Source organism: Arachis stenosperma, chromosome 10 (genome assembly GCF_014773155.1).
Source record: "Arachis stenosperma cultivar V10309 chromosome 10, arast.V10309.gnm1.PFL2, whole genome shotgun sequence".
Taxonomy (NCBI): Eukaryota; Viridiplantae; Streptophyta; class Magnoliopsida; order Fabales; family Fabaceae; genus Arachis; species Arachis stenosperma.
The window spans coordinates 86304819-86313381 of NC_080386.1; the positions used below are offsets into that span (position 1 = coordinate 86304819).

At 37.5% G+C, this 8563-nt stretch overlaps 1 non-coding gene across 1 annotated transcript; it reads right to left on the minus strand.

Annotated features, from left to right (window-relative positions):
- Positions 1 to 7167: 7167 nt before the first annotated feature.
- LOC130958220 (small nucleolar RNA R71) lies at positions 7168 to 7271 on the minus strand. Its single transcript, XR_009077353.1, has one exon. It is a non-coding gene; the product is annotated as a small nucleolar RNA R71 (small nucleolar RNA).
- Between the last annotated feature and the right edge of the window lie 1292 nt (positions 7272 to 8563).

The window sequence follows — 8563 nt, forward strand, 5'->3', positions numbered from 1 at the left end:
AACTCTAGAAAAATAAAATAAATAAGAAAACTACTACTACGAAAAATAAAAATAGCTAAGGATACAAAATTATCGGGTTGCCTCCCGACAAGCGCTTCTTTAACGTCACCAGCTTGACGGTCAGCTCCTCTAAGGAGGAAGATCATAGGGGCTCAGTGATGAGCGGATAATTTATACGCTTTTTGGCATTATTTTCAGTATGTTTTGAGTATATTTTAGTTAGTTTTTATTACATTTTCATTAGTTTTTAGTTAAAATTCACTTTTCTGGACTTTACTATGAGTTTGTGTGTTTTTCTGTCATTTTAGGTATTTTCTGGCTGAAATTGAGGGACCTGAGCAAAAATCTGATTCAGAGACTGAAAAGGACTGCAGATACTGTTGGATTCTGACCTCCCTGCACTCGAAGTGGATTTTCCCGAGTTACAGAAGCCCAATTGGCGCGCTCTCAACGGCGTTGGAAAGTAGACATCCTGGGCTTTCCAGCAATGTATAATTGTCCATACTTTGCCTGAGATTTGATGGCCCAAACCGGCGTTGCAAATCAGCTTCAGAATTCCCAGCGTTTAACGCTGGAACTGGCATAAAAATTGGAGTTAAACGCCCAAACTGGCATAAAAGCTGGCGTTTAACTCCAGGAAGAGTCTCTACACGAAAATGCTTCAATGCTCAGCCCAAGCACACACCAAGTGGGCCTGGAAGTAGATTTTTCTATCATTTACTCATTTCTGTAAACCCTAGGTTACTAGTTTACTATTAATAGGATCTTTTGACATTGTATCTGGACCTCATGACACTTTACACGTTTCTCATTGTATCTTCTACAGCATGAGTCTCTAAACCCCATGGTTGGGGGTGAGGAGCTCTGCTGTGTCTTGATGGATTAATGCAATTACTACTGTTTTTCATTTAATCATGCTTGCTTCTATTCTAAGATATCACTTGTTCCTAAACCTGATGAATGTGATGATCCGTGACACTCATCATCATTCTCACCTATGAACGTGTGCCTGACAACCACCTCCGTTCTACCTTAGATTGAGTAGATATCTCTTGGATTCCTTAACCAGAATCTTCGTGGTATAAGCTAGAATTGATGGTGGCATTCAAGAGAATCCGGAAGGTCTAAACCTTGTCTGTGGTATTCTGAGTAGGATTCAATGATTGAATGACTGTGACGAGCTTCAAACTCGCGATTGTGGGGCGTTAGTGACAGACGCAAAAGAATCACTGGATTCTATTCCGACATGATCGAGAACCGACAGCTGAATAGCCGTACCGTGACAGGGTGCGTTGAACATTTTCACTGAGAGGATGGGAGGTAGCCATTGACAATGGTGAAACCCTACATACAGCTTGCCATGGAAGGAGCCTTGCGTGTTTGAAGAAGAAGACAGTAGGGAAGCAGAGGTTCAGAAGACAGAGCATCTCCAAAACCTCAACTTGTTCCCCATTACTGCAAAACAAGTACTTATTTCATGATCTTTTGCTTTTCACAATCAATCCTGATAATTTTTGATATCCTGACTAAGAGTTACAAGATAACCATAGCTTGCTTCAAGCCAACAATCTCTGTGGGATCGACCCTTACTCACGTAAGGTATTACTTGGACGACCCAGTGCACTTGCTGGTTAGTTGTGCGGGATTGCAAAAGTGTGATTGCAATTTCGTGCACCACTCAGCTCTTCAACCCTTACTTTGAACTTTTTTCCTGTGTCTCCATAACATAGCTCAATATGCTCCAGAGAGAGGATTCTGATTACTGTATAAACTCATGCTGGATTGCTGGTCAACACTACCTTCATTCCTGGGGAGAAACCTTCAGTAGGGATCTTTTTGTTTCTCCATCCTCTGGGTACTTTCTTTTTTTTTGGGAACCTCCTCCTTGGTAGATGATGCATTCCCAACACCAAACTTAGGTTTGATGTCAGGAGGAATTTTATTGATTATTACTAAGGGAGGTTTGAGTAGCAGATTCTGCTGTGTATCATCAGGGGGTTTTTGAAAGGTTGGATCAATAAGCTCTGCCTGCATGCACCTCTCTTCTTCACCTGTTGGATGTATATCTTTGAAGACATGAAAGACCAGTTGCTTATTATGCACTCTAAGCACTAATTCACCCACTTCTACATCAATAAGAGCTTTTCCAGTGGCTAGGAACGGTCTTCCTAGAATTATAAAGGCATTCTCATCCTCCCCCGTGTCAAGAATCACAAAGTCTGCTAGGAGGAAGAATTTACCCACTTTAACCAAGATATTTTCCACTAATCCGTATGCAGGCTTCATAGATTTGTCTGCCATCTGCAATGCTATCTTTGTGGGTTGTGCCTCTTGGATTTGCAGCTTTTTCATCACAGATAAGAGCATTAGATTTATGCTTGCCCCCAGATCACATAGGGCTTTCTCAAAGGTTGTGCTCCCAATGGTGCATGGAATTTGAAAGCTCCCTGGATCTGGCATCTTCCTTGGCAAGCTATTCTGAATTACAGCTCTACATTCCTTAGTCAAGACTACTGTTCCATCTCCCTTTAAACGCTTTTTCTTTGACAACAGCTCCTTCATGAATTTGACATAGATAAGCATTTGCTCCAAAATCTCAGCAAAAGGAATATTGAAGTCTCTGAGGATATGGCATCTTAGGCTTGTACTCAGGAGCCTTTGGCAATGTAGGATGAGTGTCAAGAGAGTCTGGGAATGGATTGTCCGCATGCTCTGGAGGGGCGTGCACTACTTCTTCCTTCTTCTCTTCTGGAGCTTCTTTTTCAACTAACTCTTCATTGACCTTGGTCTCAGAGCCAGCTACTTACTCCTTCTCAATTGAATAACCTTGCAATCTTCTCCTGGGTTCACCACTGTATCACCTTTAAATGTACTTGTAGACCTCTTGATAAACCACTATTTTATGGTTTATATTGTATTTAATTGAGTGGTTTTATCAAGCTTTTCACCCACTTATTCATATGATTTGCATGATTTTACAATCCCTTCCTAGTTTATTTCTATGATTGAAAACATGCTTCTTTGGTCTTAATTTAGCTAATCTTAATCCTCTCTTATTACCATTCGATGCCTTGATCTGTGTGTCAAGTGTTTCAGGCTTCATAGGGTAGGAATGGCTTAGAGAGTGAAGAGGAAGCATGCAAAAATGGAAGGAACACAAGGAATTGAGGAGATGACCAGCGAGAAGTCACACGGTCACATGGCTCACACAACCGCGCGAAATGGAAGAAATCAGAGTGACGCTGATGAGCGGATAATTTATACGCTTTTTGGCATTGTTTTTAGGTTGTTTTTAGTATGATCTAGTTACTTTTAGCGATGTTTTCATTAGTTTTTATGCTAAATTCACATTTCTAGAGTTTACTATGAGTTTGTGTGTTTTTCTATGATTTCAGATATTTTCTTACTGAAATTGAGGGACCTAAGCAAAACGCTGATAAAAGGCTGACAAAGGACTGCTGATGCTGTTGGATTCTAACCTCTTTGCAGTCGAAATGGATTTTCTGGAGCTACAGAAGTTCTAATGGCGCGCTCTCAATGGCGTTAGAAAGTAGACATCCAGAGCTTTCCAGTAATATATAATAGTCTATACTTTATTCGTGATTAGACGACGTAAACTGGCGCTCAACGCTAGTTCCATGCTGCATTCTAGAGTCAAACGCCAGAAACACGTCACGAACCAGAGTTGAACGCCAAAAACACGTTACAACTTGGCGTTCAACTCCAAAAGAAGCCTCAAGTCGTGTAAAGATCAAGCTCAGCCCAAACACACACCAAGTGGGCCCCGGAAGTGGATTTATGCATCAATTACTTACTTCTGTAAACTCTAGTAGCTAGTCTAGTATAAATAGGATAGTTTACTATTGTATTAGATGATCTTTGATCAGTTTATGCGATCTTAGACACTGGGGGCTGGCCATTCGGCCATGCCTGGACCACCATCACTTATGTATTTTCAACGGTGGAATTTCTACACACCATAGATTAAGGGTGTGGAGCTCTGCTGTACCTCAAGTTTTAATGCAGTTACTACTATTTTCTATTCAATTCCGCTTGTTCTTATTCTAAGATATTTGTTGCACTTTAACATGATGAATGTGATGATCTGTGACACTCATCATCATTCTCACCTATGAACGCGTGACTGACAGCCACTTCCGTTCTACCTTAGACCGGGCGCATATCTCTTGGATTCCTTAATCAGAATCATCGTGGTATAAGCTAGATTGATGGCAGCATTCATGAGAATCCGGAGAGTCTAAACCTTGTCTGTGGTATTTAGAGTAGGATTCTAGGATTGAATGACTGTGACGAGCTTCAAAGTCACGATTGTTGGGCGTGATGACAAACGCAAAAGAATCAAGGGATTCTATTCCGACATGATCGAGAACCGACAGATGATTAGCCGTGCCGTGACAGAGCATTTGGACCTTTTTCACTGAGAGGATGGGATGTAGCCTTTGACAACGGTGATGCCCTACATACAGCTTGCAATGGAAAGGAGTAAGAAGGATTGGATGAAGGCAGTAGGAAAGCAGAGATTCAGAAGGAGCACAACATCTTCATACGCCTATTTGAAATTCCCACCAATGAATTACATAAGTGTTTCTATCTTTATTTTCTGTTTATTTATTATTAATATTCGAAAACTCCATAACCATTTATTATCCGCCTGACTGAGATTTACAAGATGACCATAGCTTGCTTCATTACCAACAATCTCTGTGGGATCAACCCTTACTCACGTAAGGTTTATTACTTGGATGACCCAGTACACTTGCTGGTTAGTTGAGCGAAGTTGTGAAATTATGTATGGACCATGGTTTTGAGCACCAAGTTTTTGGCGCCGTTGCCGGAGATTGTTCGAGTTTGGACAACTAACGGTTCGTCTTGTTGCTCAGATTAGGTAATTTTTCTTTTATTGCGTTTTCAAAAAGTTTTCAAAAATATTTTTCAAAATTTTCCCTTTATTTTCGAAAAATTATTCTAAATTTTTAAGAATGAATTCTAATATTTCATGAAGCATGTTGAAGCTTGGCTGGCTGTAAAGCCAAGTCTAACTCAATTGGATTGAAGCTTCCAAACCATCAGCATAGAGGCAAGTTAATTAGAATATCAACTGTTATATGCCTGATTTATATCTTCTAAAGCTCGTTGGCTATAAGCCATGCCCAACCCTTGGATTGGAGCTTTAGGCTAACATTGAAAGATTCCTGGAATTCTTATTAAAAATTTTGAATTTCTTATTTTCTTTTTCCTATATATTTTTCGAAAATAATAAAACAAAAATCCAAAAAAAATTATAAAATTATAAAAATCAAAAAAAATATTTTGTATTTCTTGTTAGAGTCTTGAGTCAATTTTTAAGTTTGGTGTCAATTGCATATTCATATTGTTCTTGCATTTTTTCGAAAAATTCATGCATTCATGGTGTTCTTCATGATCTTCAAGTTATTCTTGGTAAGTCTTCTTGTTTGATCTTGATGTTTTCTTGTTTTGTGCCTTTTGTTGTTTTTCATGTGAATCTTGGCATTCATATTTTCTAAGCATTAAAGATTTCTAAGTTAGGTGTCTTGCATGTTTTCTTTGCATTAAAAAATTTTCAAAAATATGTTCTTGATGTTCATCATGATCTTCAAAGTGTTCTTGGTGTTCATCTTGACATTCATAGTGTTCTTGCATGCATTATGTGTTTTGATCCAAAATTTTCATGTTTTGGATTATATTTGTGTTTTTCTCTCTCATCATAAAAAAAAAATCAAAAATCAAAAAAATATCTTTTCCTTTTTTCTCTCAAAATTTCGAAAATTTAGGTTGACTTAGTCAAAAATTTTTAAAATTAGTTGTTTCTTGTAAGTCAAGTCAAATTTTCAAAATTTTAAAAATCTTTTCTTTTCAAAACTTTTTCAAAAATTAAATCTTTTTCATTTTTCTTATTTATTTTCGAAAATTTTTAAAATATTTTTCAAAAATCTTTTTCTTAATTTTATCTTGATTTTCGAAAATTATGCTAACAATTAATGTGATTGGTTCAAAAATTTGAAGTTGTTACTTTCTTGTTAAGAAAGGTTCAATATTTAAATTCTAGAATCTTATCTTTTAGTTTCTTTTTAGTTAAGTAATTAATTTTAATTTTACAAATTAAATCTATCTTATCTTATCTTTTATATCATATTTTTTTCAAAATTTTATCTTTTTCAAAAATTTGATTTTAAAATATCTTTTCTAACTTCTTATCTTCTTATCTTTTCAAATTTGATTTTCAAATCTTTTTCAACTAACTATTTGACTTTTTGTTTGTTTCTTATCTTTTTCAAAACCACCTAACAATTTTTCTCTCTCTAATTTTCGAAAATACCTCCCTCTTTTTCAAAAATTCTTTTTTTAATTAATTAATTGTTTTAAATTTTAATTTTAATTTTATTTCTTATCTTTATTTTCGAAAATCATTTAACTCCTTTTCAAAATTTAATTTCAAAAATTTCTCCCTCTCTCATCTTATTCTATTTATTCCTCACCCTTGTGTTTGGATTCTCCTTTCTTTATCCCCTTTCTTCTTCTACTAATATTAAGGAACCTCTTTACTGTGACATAGAGGATTCTTCTTCTTTTTCTATTCTCTTATCTTTCATATGAGCAGGAACAAGGAAAAGGCATTCTTGTTGAAGCTGATCCAGAACCTGAAAGGACTCTGAAGAGGAAACTAAGAGAAGCTAAATTACAATAATCCAGAGACAACCTTGCTGAAATTTTTGAACAAGAAAAGGAGATGGCAGCTGAACCCAACAACAATAATGCAAGAAGGATGCTTGGTGATTATACCACACCTACATCCAAGTTTGATGGAAGAAGCATCTCAATTCCTGCCATTGGAGAAAACAATTTTGAGCTGAAACCTTAATTAGTTGCTCTAATGCAATAAAACTGCAAGTTTCATGGACTTCCATCAGAAGATCCCTACCAGTTCTTAACTAAGTTCTTGCAGACCTGTGAGACTATTAAGACTAATGGAGTAGATCCTGAAGTCTACAGGCTCATGCTTTTCCCTTTTGCTGTAAGAGACAGAACTAGAGCATGGTTGGACTCTCAACCTAAAGATAGCCTGGACTCCTAGGATAAGCTGGTCACGGCCTTCTTGGCTAAGTTCTTTCCTCATCAAAGCTGAGCAAGCTTAGAGTGGATGTTCAGACCTTCAAACAAAAAGATGGTGAATCCCTCTATGAAGCTTGGGAAAGATACAAGCAGATGACCAAAAGATGTCCTTCTGACATGTTTTCATAATGAACCATGATAGATATATTCTATTATGGTCTATCTGAGTTCTCTAAGATGTCACTGGACCATTCTGCAGGTGGATCCATTCACCTAAAGAAAATGCCTGTAGAGGCTCAAGAACTTATTGACATGGTTGCAAATAACCAGTTCATGTACACTTTTGAGAAGAATTCTGTAAATAATGGGATGCCTCAAAGGAAGGGAGTTCTTGAAATTGATGCTCTGAATGCCATATTGGCTCAGAACAAAGTGTTGACTCAGCAAGTCAACATGATTTCTCAAAGTCTGAATGGATGGCAAAATGCATCCAACAGTACTAAAGAGGCATCTTCTGAAGAAGAAGCTTATGATCCTGAGAACCCTGCAATAGTAGAGGTAAATTATATGGGTGAACCTTATGGAAACACCTATAATTCATCATGGAGAAATCATCCAAATTTCTCATGGAAGGATCAACAAAAGCCTCAACAAGGCTTTAATAATGGTGGAAGAAATAGACTCAGCAATATCAAGCCTTATCCATCATCTTCTCAGTAATAGACAGAGAATTATGAACAGAATACCTCTAACTTAGCAAATTTAGTCTCTGATCTGTCTAAGGCCACTTTAAGTTTTATGAATGAAATAAGGTCCTTCATCAGAAATTTGGAGGCACAAGTGGGGCAATTGAGTAAGAAAATCACTGAAACTCCTCCTAGTACTCTCCCAAGCAATACTGAAGAGAAACCGAAAAGAGAGTGCAAGGCCATTGACATAGTCAACACGGCCGAACCAAGAGAGGAAGGAGAGGACATGAATCCCAATGAGGAAGACCTCATGGGACGTCTCTCAAGCAAGAAGGAGTTCCCTATTGAGGACCCAAAGGAATTTGAAGCTCATATAGAGACCATAGAGATTCCATTAAATCTCCTTCTGCCATTCATGAGCTCTAAAGACTATTCTTCCTCTGAAGAGGATGAAGATGTAACTGGAGAGCATGTTGCTCAATATCTAGGAGCTATCATGAAGCTGAATGCCAAGTTGATTGGTAATGAGACTTGGGAAGGTGAACCTCCCTTGCTCATTAGTGAAGTAGATACATGGGTTCAGCAAACTTTACCTCAAAAGAAATAAGATCCTGGTAAATTCTTAATACCCTGTACCATAGGCACCATGACCTTTAACAAGGCTCTATATGACCTAGGGTCAGGCATAAACCTTATGCCACTCTCTGTAATGGAGAAGTTGGGGATCATTGAGGTACAGCCTGCCATATTCTTATTACAAATGGCAGACAAGTTAGTAAGAT